Source organism: Bombina bombina, chromosome 2 (assembly GCF_027579735.1).
Source record: "Bombina bombina isolate aBomBom1 chromosome 2, aBomBom1.pri, whole genome shotgun sequence".
Classification (NCBI taxonomy): domain Eukaryota; kingdom Metazoa; phylum Chordata; class Amphibia; order Anura; family Bombinatoridae; genus Bombina; species Bombina bombina.
The window spans coordinates 1,186,249,591-1,186,265,864 of NC_069500.1; the positions used below are offsets into that span (position 1 = coordinate 1,186,249,591).

The following is a 16,274-nucleotide window of genomic DNA, read 5'->3' on the forward strand; positions in this document are numbered from 1 at the left end:
TTTATCTTGCCAGATAAAGTTATTTAGAATATTTTGAAAATGTTTAATATAAGAATCTGGGATGGGTATAGGGATTATTTAAAAGATTTAAAACGTTTTAGGAAGGAATGTGTGTATGCATAATAGTGTACGATTTGTTGGACCTCTAGGTTTGGTAAGGCAATACTCATAAATTCCGATTTCATGGCATTTACCCTAAAATTAGAGTACGGGCCATATAAATCCAATTCTTTTTATGTAATGCTGCAAGTAACGAGGAATGGGGAGAGGTGAGTGTTAGGATAACGTTGTCCACATACAGGGGTATTTTAGATTCTGTGGTTTTTAGTTTAATACCCAAGATGTTCTAGTTTTGTCTGATTCTGGTGGCTAGGATTTCCATTGCTAAAATAATAAATAATGGGTAGAGGGGGCAACCCTGTCGGGTTCCATTATATATGAAAAATGGGGCTGATAGGGAATCATTTAATTTTATTTTGGCGCTAGGGGTTGAATATAGAGCGAAAATACTCTCAACGAAAGTATCAGGGAAGCCAAATTTGAATGTCTGTTTTAAGAATTCCCAGTCTAGTCAATAGAATGCTTTTTCCGCATCCATAGATGCAAAAATAGGGTGGCTTTTGTTGCAACGTATACAGCAGATAAAAATAAATGCCATAGTGAAAAATCAGGATGTCTTGAGGACAGATGAAACACTGCTATTTGGGCAGATGACCCGACCAATGATGAGGTATCTTGATCTTTAAAGGATATATTGCAAAATACCAATCTCAGACATTGCTTTGAGAAGAGGACCTGGGGCGCGATCCGATATAGATCGTAGTTTGCGGCGCAAGCGAGGGAACCCGCGTCGCCCGCATTTTCAGCTCGCAACTCGAGCTATCCCATATACTGCGCCGTCAGATGCTAAAGTGCCGTAAGTCGGATAAACCAGCGATGTCCAGAAATCTGCGCAAGTACAAATTTCTGGCGTCGCCAGTGACTTACGGCACGTTAGAAACTGCCGGCGCCTATAAAACCTGACTAAAGTCTAAATCACCCGCACTGTCTAACACGCCTCCCTAACATAGCCCGACACGTCTAACCCTCTATCCGCTATCCCCCCTCACTATCCTAACAATAAAATATGTATTAACCCCTAAACCGCCGCTCCCGGAGCCCACCGCAACCTAATAAAAGTATTAACCCCTAAACCGCCGCCAGCTATATTAAATCTATAACCCCCCTAAAGTGAGCCCCTAACACCGCCGCCATCTACCTTACCTACCCCCTAAAGTGAGCCCCTACCCCGCCGCTATCTATTTTAAAATTATTAACCCCTAATCTAATCCCCCTATACCGCCGCCAGCTATATTAACTATATTAACCCTAATTATATTAGGGTTAATATAGTTAATATAGTTATTATATTATATATATTAACTATATTAACCCTAATTATATTAGGGTTAATATAGTTAATATCGTTATTATATTATATATATATAAAGTATAATAACCCTATCTAACTATAACATCCCTAACTAAACTCTTATTAAAATAAATCTAATATTAATATTATTAATTAAAATATTCCTATTTAAATTTAAATACTTACCTATAAAATAAACCCTAAGATAGCTACAATATAATTAATAATTACATTATAGCTATGTTAGGGTTTATATTTATTTTACAGGTAAATTGATAATTATTTTAACTAGGTATAATAGCTATTAAATAGTTATTAACTATTTAATAGCTACCTAGTTAAAATAATGACCCAATTACCTGTAAAATAAATCCTAACCTAAGTTACAAATACACCTACACTATCAATAAATTAAAGAAACTACAAATATCTATCTAAAAATACAATTAAATAAACTAAACTAAATTACAAAAAAAACAAACACTAAATTACAAAAAATAAAAAAAAGATTACAAGATTTTTAAGCTAATTACACCTATTCTAAGCCCCCTAATAAAATAATAAAGCCCCCCAAAATAAAAAAAATCCCTATTCTAAATTAAAAAAAGTTCAAAGCTCTTTTACCTTACCAGCCCTTAAAAGGGCCTTTTGTGGGGGCATGCCCCAAAGAAAACTGCTCTTTTGCCTGCAAAAAAACCCACAATACCACCCCCCAACATTACAACCCACCACCCACATACCCCTAATCTAACCCAAACCCCCCTTAAATAAACCTAACACTACCCCCCTGAAGATCTCCCTACCTTATCTTCACCACGCCGGGCCGAACTCCTCATCCGATCCGGGCGATGTGTTCCAGCAAGCGGCAGTGAAGTCTTCTTCCATCCAATCAGATTCAAGTTCAATCCGATTGGCTGAACCAATCAGCCAATCGGATTGAACTTGAATCTGATTGGCTGATTCAATCAGCCAATCAGATTTTTCTACCTTAATTCCGATTGGCTGATAGAATCCTATCAGCCAATCGGAATTCAACGGACACAATCTTGGATGACGTCATTTAAAGGAACCTCAGTCGTCGTGCCGGAAGGATGCTCCGCGGCGGAGGAGCGAAGAAAGAAGATTGAAGATGCCGATTTGCTTGAAGACATCGCCGATGGAAGAAGACTCTCTGCCGCTTGCTGGAACACATCGCCCGGATGGAAGAAGACTTCACTGCCGCTTGCTGGAACACATCGCCCGGATCGGATGAGGAGTTCGGCCCGGCGTGGTGAAGATAAGGTAGGGAGATCTTCAGGGGGGGTAGTGTTAGGTTTATTTAAGGGGGTTTGGGTTAGATTAGGGGTATGTGGGTGGTGGGTTGTAATGTTGGGGGGTGGTATTGTGGTTTTTTTTGCAGGCAAAAGAGCAGTTTTCTTTGGGGCATGCCCCCACAAAAGGCCCTTTTAAGGGCTAGTAAGGTAAAAGAGCTTTGAACTTTTTTTAATTTAGAATAGGGTAGGGAATTTTTTTATTTTGGGGGGCTTTATTATTTTATTAGGGGGTTTAGAATAGGTGTAATTAGCTTAAAAATCTTGTAATCTTTTTTTATTTTTTGTAATTTAGTGTTTTGTTTTTTTTGTAATTTAGTTTAGTTTATTTAATTGTATTTTTAGATAGATATTTGTAGTTTCTTTAATTTATTGATAGTGTAGGTGTATTTGTAACTTAGGTTAGGATTTATTTTACAGGTAATTGGGTAATTATTTTAACTAGGTAGCTATTAAATAGTTAATAACTATTTAATAGCTATTATACAATTTAGCTGTAAAATAAATATAAACCCTAACATAGCTATAATGTAATTATTAATTATATTGTAGCTATCTTAGGGTTTATTTTATAGGTAAGTATTTAGATTTAAATAGGAATATTTTAGTTTATAATATGAATTAGATTTATTTAATAAGAATTTAGTTAGGGGTGTTAGGGTTAGATAGAGTTAATATAGTTAATATAAATACTATAGTAACTATATTAACTATATTAACCCTAATATAATTAGGGTTAATATAGTTAATATATATAATGTAATAACTATATTAACTATAATATACTTAGGGTTAATATAGATAATATAGCTGGCGGCGGGGTAGGAAGATTAAATTAGGGGTTAATAATTTTAATATAGATGGCGGCGGTGTAAGGGGTTCACATTAGGGGATAGATCAGTTAGATGGTGGCTGTTTTAGGGGTTCACATTAGGGGATAGATCAGTTAGATGGTGGCGGTTTTAGGGGCTCACAGTAGGGGGTTAGTTTATGTAGATGGCGGTGGTTTAGGGGTTAAATACTTTATTAGGGATTGCGGCGGGGGATCGCGGTTGACAGGGAGATAGACACTGCGCATGCGTTAGGTGTTAGGTTTTATTTAGCAGATCGCGGTTGACAGGGAGATAGACATTGCGCATGCGTTAGGTGTTAGGTTTATTTAGCAGCCAGTTTAGGGAGTTACGGGGCTCCAATAGTCAGCGTAAGGCTTCTTACGGCTGCTTTTTGTGGCGAGGTGAAAATGGAGTAAGATTTCTCCATTTTCGCCACGTAAGTCCTTACGCTGTATATTGGATACCAAATTGCGCGGGTTTGGTATACCTGCCTATGGCCCAAAAAACTACGGGCGACGGCAGAAATATACGCGCGTAACTTCTAGGTTACGCCGTATATAGGATACCAAACCCGCGCAAATATTGGCGTCGCTGACTTTTGCGGGCGACAATTTTTATCGGATCGACCCCCTGGTTGGGGAAACCTCAGCCAGGCTGTTTTAAGTGCCACAGATGTACCACATGTAACAGGATAATTCCAGGTATTATTTTTTTAAACACCCTAGATATGAAAAGAGATATTATTTGAAACATAATGTTACCTGCATTGCTTCCCTATTTTGTCTATATGTTGCACTGCCCCTGTAGCCTATTTTACATGGGTAAAACCTGCAATAACCTTTGCGTGAGTTTGGTAAATCACAGAAATGTATAAAGAGCAGTGATTAGGGAGGGGACATCAGAACAGCCCATAGCAAGGCATTTTCAACAGATGGGACATCAAGTGACTAATTTAAGGCTCACAAATATACATCATATACCTCCCTTGACTCAAGGAGGGAATTGTGCCCAAATTTTACTACAGAGAGAATCAAAATGGGCCAATGTCCTAGAGACTCTGATACTGAAAGAGTTGACCAGAAGATTAGAGTGGCAATGTTTTTTGTAACATACAAATGTTTTTTGTAGTATGCATATAGTCTTCATTTAATTCTTTTAGTCTGTATGAAATGTTTGTTATATGATAGTAGTGGCAAATTTAGCTAGATTAGGTAATCATTTGGAACTAGGGTGTCCTCTCTGTGTCATTAGACTTTGGCTTGTGTTTGGTTTTCAATTTGGGTAAGGAGGTGATCCGCAATGCTATACGATTGCCTTAGCAACGTGACATACGCATGACATTGCTGCCTGTCATGCTGTAGGCGCTAGGGAGGCTTAGAGTGGTGGAAAATACAATTTTGAATCATTTGACATTTAAGTGATATTGCACATGGGTGTACTCATTTCTGTTGAATGCTTGTGTGTGTTTAAATATATATATATGTGTGAGAGAGAGAGAGATTGGTTGGGTGGGTTGTGGTTTAATTTAGGAAAGACCTCTATTTCATTTACAAACATATACCTAAAGTCATTGTAAACACATGTTAAGGGGAACTAGTTTTACAGTACAGTGTCCCTATTAAGCTGTGTGAACTTTTGTACCAGCAGCACATCAGAGCTGGTCAGGCAGTAATGACCATAGGGGGTGGCTAGACACATGCACACATGTAATTATATATTCTATTGCAGTGTGTTTCATGTTTGTACTTATTTCTTTCATGTAATTAGCAAGAGTCCATGAGCTAGTGACGTATGGGATATACATTCCTACCAGGAGGGGCAAAGTTTCCCAAACCTTAAAATGCCAATAAATACACCCCTCACCACATTCACAATTCAGTTTTACAAACTTTGCCTCCCATGGAGGTGGTGAAGTAAGTTTGTGCTAGATTCTACGTTGATATGCGATTCGCAGCAGGCTGAAGAGCGGTTTTCCTCTCAGAGTGCAGTGAATGTCAGATGGATGTGAAGAGAGTATTGCCTATCTGAATACAATGGTCTTCCTCTAGGGGATCTATTTCATAGGTTCTCTGTTATCGGTCGTAGAGATTTCTTCTCCTACCTCCCTTTTCAGATCGACGATATACTCTTATATACCATTACCTCTACTGATTCTCGTTTCAGTATTGGTTTGGCTATCTACTATATGTAGATGAGTGTCTTAGGGTAAGTAAGTCGTATTTTATTTATGACACTCTAAGCTATGGTTGGGCACTTTATATGTAAAGTTCTAAATATATGTTTTAAACTTATATTTGCCATGATTCAGGATAATCAGTATTCCTTCTTTCAGACTGTCAGTTTCATTATTTTTGGGAAAATGCATATGAATAAATATTTTTTCTTACCTTCAAAAATTTCGAATTGACTTTTTTCCTTGCGAGCTGTTAGGTTCGCGGGGGCAGAAAATGCTTCAATTTATTGCGTCATTCTTGGCGCAAAATTTCGTCATTTCCGGCGCCATAGTTGACGCCGGAAGTTTGCACATGGTTGCGTCATTTTTTGACGCATGTGTGTTAGACTTTTTTGCGCCAAAAATATGGGCGTCATACTTGGCGCCAAAAAATTTGGGCGTCATACTTGGCGCCAAAAAATGTGGGCGTCATACTTGGCGCCAGTTTTTTTCACATTATTTCAGTCTCACTTTTTTTTTTTTTTTTAATGATTTTTATTGAGGTTCTGAAAAAGGCCAGTCTCACTTTTTTGCTGCTTCTGGTTGCTAGAGGCTTGTTTGTTTTGCATTTTTTCCCATTCCTGAAACTGTCATTTAAGGAATTTGATAATTTTGCTTTATATGTTGTTTTTTTCTATTACATATTGCAAGATATTTCAAAAGCTGTTCCTGTATCAGAAAATACTGAGGGATTCCTGATGACTGATATCAGTCCTACCAAAGCTAAGTTCATTTATTTTAATGTTATGAATGTTTATATTTAGCTATGGTTTGTAATAAGTTTTTATGATAAACTTTTACATGCAGAGTCCATTAGTATTTATGCATTATCTATTGCTATTCTTTTTACATCTTATGTACAAGATATACTTAGGAATTTATAAGAATATTTTTCTGATTCTAGTATAAAGGCTTTGTCTGCTATCCCGCCTTCTAATAAAATTTTTAGGTCTTTTTTAAACTTCTCATGTAGTTGATGAAGTTTCAAATGACCAACAACATATTGAATTATCCTTTTCTGATGGTGTTTTTTCTCATTCAGAATATTCTTCATCAGATATTGACACTAACAAATCTACTTTTTTATTTTTAAATAGAGTACATTCGTTCTTTGTTGAAAAGGTGTTGATTATTTTGGATATTGAAGTAACTAGTTCTTTTGATTTTAAGACTAGCTAACATTTAAATTCTGCTTATTAACCTTCTGTGGTTTCTTCAGAGGTTTTTTTCCAGTTCCTGATACTAGGGAATGGAATATGCCGGGAATTTCTTTTATTCCTTCTTTTAAGGTTTTTAAATTGTATCCTTTGCCGGCAGTTAGTTTTAAGTTTTGAGGAAGATCCCTCAAGTTAATGGGACTATCTCTACTCTTGCTAACATACTACTATTCCTATAGCAAATAGTATTTATTTTTTTCCTTGGGAAACTTGTATCTTATTTAAGGAAAATTATATTTTTTCAGGTACTTTTCTTAGACCTGTAATTTATTTGGCTGATGTTGCAACTGCTTCAACTTTCTTGTTGGATACTTTAGTGCAACAAGTATCGGATTATGATTTGTTTAGCATTGTTAAGTTGATCAACATGCTAATAATTTCATTTGTGTCGTCATTTTTTTTATATTTTCGCAAATGAGGTTTAATCTATGTCTTTAGCTATTTTAGCTAGAAGAACTTTATGATCTCAATCTTGGAATGCTAATTTGATTTCTAAATTCCATATTTCTTTTTTTCCAAGTTACTTTGGGCTTCAAGATTGAGCTCTAAGACTAAATCTTAAACTTATATTAGTTTTTGTTCTTACTAAGGAACGGAATCCTATTTCTTCCCCAAGTAACGTGTTTATAATTGGAAGTTTTCTTCATTCAATTTAAGCCATTTTAAATATCAAAGTCAGCTCCCCAAATTTGCATGTAGGTGCGGTTCTTATTCCAGCTTAGCTGGTAAGGGGCAGGTTAAGACTTTTTAAAGATTATTTGGTTCCATTTGGTCCAAACTTCTTAGATTTGGGAACAGAATAGGATTCAGAGTAAAACCGCCTGTGAGAAGTCTTTTTTTCTCTAACATATTCCAGCTATTCCAGTAAGGCTCACACTTTCCTGAAGTGTTTTTCAGACCTGTATGTATTGGGTACTTGTGAAGCGCGGCTGGTCACCCGTTGGGGCTCAAGGCGCTGCTCAGACCTGGAGTTTTCTGGGGTATTTATACCAGTTCCATTTTAGGAACAGGGTTTGGGGGTTTTATTCAAAACTATTCATTGTCCCAAAGATAGAAAATCTTTTTGAATTGTCATAAGTGTACCATCTTTTAGAATGGTGTTTAGATGGTCTATTCTGCCTTTTGGTCAGTGAGGGCATTATTTGCTTACAATAGATACAATAGATGCATATCTTCATTTTCTGTTTTCATTAAGATTATTTCTTTCATGTAATTAGCAAGAGTCCATGAGCTAGTGACGTATGGGATATACATTCCTACCAGGAGGGGCAAAGTTTCCCAAACCTCAAAATGCCTATAAATACACCCCTCACCACACCCACAATTCAGTTTTACAAACTTTGCCTCCTATGGAGGTGGTGAAGTAAGTTTGTGCTAGATTCTACGTTGATATGCGCTCCGCAGCAAGTTGGAGCCCGGTTTTCCTCTCAGCGTGCAGTGAATGTCAGAGGGATGTGAGGAGAGTATTGCCTATTTGAATGCAGTGATCTCCTTCTACGGGGTCTATTTCATAGGTTCTCTGTTATCGGTCGTAGAGATTCATCTCTTACCTCCCTTTTCAGATCGACGATATACTCTTATTTATATACCATTACCTCTGCTGATTTTCGTTTCAGTACTGGTTTGGCTTTCTACAAACATGTAGATGAGTGTCCTGGGGTAAGTAAATCTTATTTTCTGTGACACTCTAAGCTATGGTTGGGCACTTTATTTATAAAGTTCTAAATATATGTATTCAAACATTTATTTGCCTTGACTCAGGATGTTCAACATTCCTTATTTTCAGACAGTCAGTTTCATATTTGGGATAATGCATTTGAATCAATCATTTTTTCTTACCTTAAAAAATTTGACTCTTTTTTTCCCTGTGGGCTGTTAGGCTCGCGGGGGCTGAAAATGCTTCATTTTATTGCGTCATTCTTGGCGCGGACTTTTTTGGCGCAAAAAATCTTTTCTGTTTCCGGCGTCATACGTGTCGCCGGAAGTTGCGTCATTTTTTTGACGTCCTTTTGCGCCAAAAATGTTGGCGTTCTGGATGTGGCGTCATTTTTGGCGCCAAAAAGCATTTAGGCGCCAAATAATGTGGGCGTCTTATTTGGCGCTAAAAAAAAAAAAAAAAAAAATTGGGCGTCGCTTTTGTCTCCACATTATTTCAGTCTCATTTTTTCTTTGCTTCTGGTTACTAGAAGCTTGTTTATTGGCATTTTTTCCCATTCCTGAAACTGTCATTTAAGGAATTTGATCAATTTTGCTTTATATGTTGTTTTTTCTCTTACATATTGCAAGATGTCTCACGTTGCATCTGAGTCAGAAGATACTTCAGGAAAATCGCTGTCTAGTGCTGGAACTACCAAAGCTAAGTGTATCTGCTGTAAACTTTTGGTAGCTATTCCTCCGGCTGTTGTTTGTACTAATTGTCATGACAAACTTGTTAATGCAGATAATATTTCCTTTAGTAATGTACCATTGCCTGTTGCAGTTCCTTCAACATCTAAGGTGCAGAATGTTCCTGATAACATAAGAGATTTTATTTCTGAATCCATCAAGAAGGCTATGTCTGTTATTTCTCCTTCTAGTAAACATAAAAAATCTTTTAAAACTTCTCTCTCTACAGATTAATTTTTAAATGAACATCATCATTCTGATTCTGATGACTCTTCTGGTTCAGAGGATTCTGTCTCAGAGATTGATGCTGATAAATCTTCATATTTATTTAAAATGGAATTTATTCGTTCTTTACTTAAAGAAATACTAATTGCTTTAGAAATAGAGGATTCTGGTCCTCTTGATACTAATTCTAAACGTTTAGATAAGGTATTTAAATCTCCTGTGGTTATTCCAGAAGTTTTTCCTGTTCCTAATGCTATTTCTGAAGTAATTTCCAGAGAATGGGATAAATTGGGTAATTCATTTACTCCTTCTAAACGTTTTAAGCAATTATATCCTGTGCCGTCTGACAGATTAGAATTTTGGGACAAAATCCCTAAAGTTGATGGGGCTATTTCTACCCTTGCTAAACGTACTACTATTCCTACGTCAGATGGTACTTCGTTTAAGGATCCTTTAGATAGGAAAATTGAATCCTTTCTAAGAAAAGCTTATCTGTGTTCAGGTAATCTTCTTAGACCTGCTATATCATTGGCTGATGTTGCTGCAGCTTCAACTTTTTGGTTGGAGACTTTAGCGCAACAAGTAACAGATCATGACTCTCATAATATTATTATTCTTCTTCAGCATGCTAATAATTCTATCTGTGATGCCATTTTTGATATTATCAGAGTTGATGTCAGGTTTATGTCTCTAGCTATTTTAGCTAGAAGAGCTTTATGGCTTAAAACTTGGAATGCTGATATGGCTTCTAAATCAACTCTACTTTCCATTTCTTTCCAGGGTAACAAATTATTTGGTTCTCAGTTGGATTCTATTATCTCAACTGTTACTGGTGGGAAAGGAACTTTTTTACCACAGGATAAAAAATCTAAGGGTAAAAACAGGGCTAATAATCGTTTTCGTTCCTTTCGTTTCAAAAAAGAACAAAAGCCTGATCCTTCATCCTCAGGAGCAGTTTCAGTTTGGAAACCATCTCCAGTCTGGAATAAATCCAAGCCTTCTAGAAAGGCAAAGCCTGCTTCTAAGTCCACATGAAGGTGCGGCCCTCATTCCAGCTCAGCTGGTAGGGGGCAGGTTACGTTTTTTCAAAGAAATTTGGATCAATTCTGTTCACAATCTTTGGATTCAGAACATTGTTTCAGAAGGGTACAGAATTGGTTTCAAGATGAGACCTCCTGCAAAGAGATTTTTTCTTTCCCGTGTCCCAGTAAATCCAGTGAAAGCTCAAGCATTTCTGAATTGTGTTTCAGATCTAGAGTTGGCTGGAGTAATTATGCCAGTTCCAGTTCTGGAACAGGGGATGGGGTTTTATTCAAATCTCTTCATTGTACCAAAGAAGGAGAATTCCTTCAGACCAGTTCTGGATCTAAAAATATTGAATCGTTATGTAAGGATACCAACGTTCAAAATGGTAACTGTAAGGACTATCTTGCCTTTTGTTCAGCAAGGGCATTATATGTCCACAATAGATTTACAGGATGCATATCTGCATATTCCGATTCATCCAGATCATTATCAGTTCCTGAGATTCTCTTTTCTGGACAAGCATTACCAGTTTGTGGCTCTGCCGTTTGGCCTAGCTACAGCTCCAAGAATATTTACAAAGGTTCTCGGTGCCCTTCTGTCTGTAATCAGAGAACAGGGTATTGTGGTATTTCCTTATTTGGACGATATCTTGGTACTTGCTCAGTCTTTACATTTAGCAGAATCTCATACGAATCGACTTGTGTTGTTTCTTCAAGATCATGGTTGGAGGATCAATTCACCAAAATGTTCATTGATTCCTCAGACAAGGGTAACCTTTCTGGGTTTCCAGATAGATTCAGTGTCCATGACTCTGTCTTTAACAGACAAGAGACGTCTAAAATTGATTTCAGCTTGTCGAAACCTTCAGTCACAATCATTCCCTTCGGTAGCCTTATGCATGGAAATTCTAGGTCTTATGACTGCTGCATCGGACGCGATCCCCTTTGCTCGTTTTCACATGCGACCTCTTCAGCTCTGTATGCTGAATCAATGGTGCAAGGATTACACAAAGATATCTCAATTAATATCTTTAAAACCGATTGTACGACACTCTCTAACGTGGTGGACAGATCACCATCGTTTAATTCAGGGGGCTCCTTTTGTGCTTCCGACCTGGACTGTAATTTCAACAGATGCAAGTCTCACAGGTTGGGGAGCTGTGTGGGGATCTCTGACGGCACAAGGAGTTTGGGAATCTCAGGAGGTGAGATTACCGATCAATATTTTGGAACTCCGTGCAATTTTCAGAGCTCTTCAGTCTTGGCCTCTTCTGAAGAGAGAATCGTTCATTTGCTTTCAGACAGACAATGTCACAACTGTGGCATACATCAATCATCAAGGAGGGACTCACAGTCCTCTGGCTATGAAAGAAGTATCTCGAATTCTGGTATGGGCGGAATCCAGCTCCTGTCTAATCTCTGCGGTTCATATCCCAGGTATAGACAATTGGGAAGCGGATTATCTCAGTCGCCAAACGTTGCATCCGGGCGAATGGTCTCTTCACCCAGAGGTATTTCTTCAGATTGTTCAAATGTGGGAGCTTCCAGAAATAGATCTGATGGCGTCTCATCTAAACAAGACACTTCCCAGGTATCTGTCCAGATCCCGGGATCCTCAGGCGGAAGCAGTGGATGCATTATCACTTCCTTGGAAGTATCATCCTGCTTATATCTTTCCGCCTCTAGTTCTTCTTCCAAGAGTAATCTCCAAGATTCTGAAGGAATGCTCGTTTGTTCTGCTGATAGCTCCGGCATGGCCTCACAGGTTTTGGTATGCGGATCTTGTCCGGATGGCCTCTTGCCATCCGTGGACTCTTCCGCTACGACCAGACCTTCTGTCGCAAGGTCCTTTTTTCCATCAGGATCTCAAATCCTTAAATTTAAAGGTATGGAGATTGAACGCTTGATTCTTAGTCAAAGAGGTTTCTCTGACTCTGTGATTAATACTATGTTACAGGCTCGTAAATCTGTATCCAGAGAGATATATTATAGAGTCTGGAGGACTTATATTTCTTGGTGTCTTTCTCATCATTTTTCTTGGCATTCTTTTAGAATCCCGAGAATTTTACAGTTTCTTCAGGATGGTTTAGATAAAGGTTTATCCGCAAGTTCTTTGAAAGGACAAATCTCTGCTCTTTCTGTTCTTTTTCACAGAAAGATTGCTAATCTTCCTGATATTCATTGTTTTGTACAGGCTTTGGTTCGTATAAAACCTGTCATTAAGTCAATTTCTCCACCTTGGAGTTTGAATTTGGTTCTGGGGGCTCTTCAAGCTCCTCCGTTTGAACCTATGCATTCATTGGACATTAAATTACTTTCTTGGAAAGTTTTGTTCCTTTTGGCAATCTCTTCTGCCAGAAGAGTTTCTGAATTATCTGCTCTTTCTTGTAAGTCTCCTTTTCTGATTTTTCATCAGGATAAGGCGGTGTTGCGAACTTCTTTTGAATTTTTACCTAAAGTTGTGAATTCCAACAACATTAGTAGAGAAATTGTGGTTCCTTCATTATGTCCTAATCCTAAGAATTCTAAGGAGAAATCGTTGCATTCTTTGGATGTTGTTAGAGCTTTGAAATATTATGTTGAAGCTACTAAGTCTTTCCGAAAGACTTCTAGTTTATTTGTTATCTTTTCCGGTTCTAGAAAAGGCCAGAAAGCTTCTGCCATTTCTTTGGCATCTTGGTTGAAATCTTTAATTCATCTTGCCTATGTTGAGTCGGGTAAAACTCCGCCTCAAAGGATTACAGCTCATTCTACTAGGTCAGTTTCTACTTCCTGGGCGTTTAGGAATGAAGCTTCGATTGATCAGATTTGCAAAGCAGCAACTTGGTCCTCTTTGCATACTTTTACTAAATTCTACCATTTTGATGTATTTTCTTCTTCTGAAGCAGTTTTTGGTAGAAAAGTACTTCAGGCAGCGGTTTCAGTTTGAATCTTCTGCTTATGTTTTTCTTTAAACTTTATTTTGGGTGTGGATTATTTTCAGCAGGAATTGGCTGTCTTTATTTTATCCCTCCCTCTCTAGTGACTCTTGCGTGGAAAGATCCACATCTTGGGTAATCATTATCCCATACGTCACTAGCTCATGGACTCTTGCTAATTACATGAAAGAAAACATAATTTATATAAGAACTTACCTGATAAATTCATTTCTTTCATATTAGCAAGAGTCCATGAGGCCCGCCCTTTTTTTGTGGTGGTTATGATTTTTGTATAAAGCACAATTATTCCAATTCCTTATTTTATATGCTTTCGCACTTTTTTATCACCCCACTTCTTGGCTATTCGTTAAACTGAATTGTGGGTGTGGTGAGGGGTGTATTTATAGTCATTTTGAGGTTTGGGAAACTTTGCCCCTCCTGGTAGGAATGTATATCCCATACGTCACTAGCTCATGGACTCTTGCTAATATGAAAGAAATGAATTTATCAGGTAAGTTCTTACATAAATTATGTTTTTCATTTTCTGAGATTCTCTTTTTTTGACAAGCATTACCAATTTGTTGCTTTTCCTTTTTGGTCTAGCGACCGCTCTAAGAATCTTTTCAAGGTTCTCAGTGTTTCCTTATTTGGACGGTCTCGTGGTACTGGCTCAGTCTTTTTGTTCTGCGGAATCTCATACGATTCAACTTTTGTTGTTTCTTCAAGACATGGTTAGAGGATCTTTTTATCAAAAGCTTTTTGATTCCTCAGACAAGGGTCACCTTTTTTAGGTTTCCAGATAGATTGTGTCAATGTCTTTGTCTCTAACAGACAAGTGACAATTTTATTGGGTTCCGTTTGTCGGAACCTTCAGTCTCTATTATTTCCTTCAGTTGCTATATGCATGGAAGTTTTAGGCGTCATGGCTGCAGCATTGGATTCGATTCCCTTTGCTCATTTTCATAGGAAACCTTTCCATTTTTTTATGCTGAATTAATGGTGCAGGGATTCTAGGATATCACTTTTTATATCTTTGAATTCCAATGTTCAACTATCTTTGACTTGGTGGTTAGATCACCATCATATAGTTCTATGGGTCTCTTTGGTTCATTCAATCTTGACCATGATCACTTCAGACGCAAGTCTTTTAGGTTGGGAGGCTGTCTGGGGATCTCTGTCAGCACAAGGGGTTTGGAAATCTCAGGAGGCGAGATTACCATTCAATATTTTGTAACTCCGTGCATTTCTCAGAGTTCTTCAGTTTTGGCTTCTTTTTGAAGAAAGAGACGTTTATTGTTTTTCAGACAGACAATGTCATAACTGTGGCGTATGTCAATCATCAGGGTGGGACTCTCAGTCCTTAGGCTGTGAAAGAAGTATCTCGGATACTTGCTTGGGCTAAATCCAGCTTTTGTCTAACTTCTGCGGTCCATTTCCCAGGTATAGACAATTGGGAAGCGGATTATCTCTTTTTATCAAGCTTTACATCCGGGAGAATGGTCTCTTTACCCAGATGTGTTTTTTTTCAAATTGTTCAGATGTGAGGGCTTCCTGACATAGATCTGATGGCATCTCATCTAAACAAGGAACTTCCCAGGGGCCTATTCAGGTCCAGGGATCCTCAGGCGGAAGCAGTGTATGCATTGACACTTCTTTGGAGTTTTTAATCTGCCTATATTTTTCGCCTCTGGTTCTTCTTTTTAGAGTGATTTTCAAAATCATCAGGGAGCAATCTTTTGTGTTGTTGGTGGCTCCAGCATGGCCACACAGGTTTTGGTATATGGTTCTTGTTCGGATGTCCAGTTGCCAATCTTGGTCACTTCCATTAAGGCCAGACCTTTTATCTTATCATTCGTTTTTTTCCATCAGGAACTCAAATTATTAATTTGATGGTATGGAAATTTAACGCTTAGTCATAGAAGTTTCTCTGACTCAGTGATTAATACTATGTTGCAGGCTCGTAAATCTGTGTCTAGTAAGAGTTATTATCGAGTTTGGAAGATTTACATCTCATGATGCTCTTCTCATAATTCTCTTGGCATTCTTTTAGAATTCCTAGGATTTTATAGTTTCTTCAGGATGATTTGGATAAGGGTTTTTGTCTGCAAGTTCTTTGAAAGGACAAATTCACAGAAAAATGTTCTAATCTTTCTGTTATTCATTGTTTTGTTCAGGCTTTGGTTCGTATCAAGCCTGTCATTAAGCCAATTTCTCCTCCTTAGAGTCTTAATTTGGTTCTGAGGGCCTTACAGGCTCTTCCGTTTGAGCATATGCTTTCTTTGGACATTAAAATTACTTTCATGGAAAGTATTCTTCCTTTTAGACATCTCTTCAGCTAGAACAGTTTTTGAATGATCTGCTCTTTCTTGTGAGTCTCCTTTTTCTGATTTTTCATCAGGATAAGGTGGTTTTGCTGTCTTCTTTTCAATTTTTACCTAAAGTTGTGAATTTTTAACAACATTAGTAGAGGAATTATTGTCCCTTCCTTGTATCCTAATAGTAAGAATTCTTTGGAGAGATTCTTACATTCTTTGGATGAAGTAAGAGTTTTGAAATTATGTTGAAGCTACTCAGATTTCAGAAAGGCTTCTAGTCTATTTGTTATCTTTTCTGGTTTTAGGAAAGGTCAGAAGGCTTCTGCCATTTCTTTGACATCTTGGTTAAAGCTTTTTGATTCATCTTGCTTATTTGGAGTCGGGTTAATCCCCACCTCAGAGGATTACGACTCATTCTACTAG

The 16,274-nt window shown here is 37.6% G+C and overlaps 1 protein-coding gene across 1 annotated transcript in view; it reads left to right on the forward strand.

Annotated features, from left to right (window-relative positions):
- Positions 1 to 16,274, forward strand: part of SNX25 (sorting nexin 25) — a 776,760-nt gene that overhangs the window by 530,779 nt on the left and 229,707 nt on the right. The window lies entirely within an intron of this gene.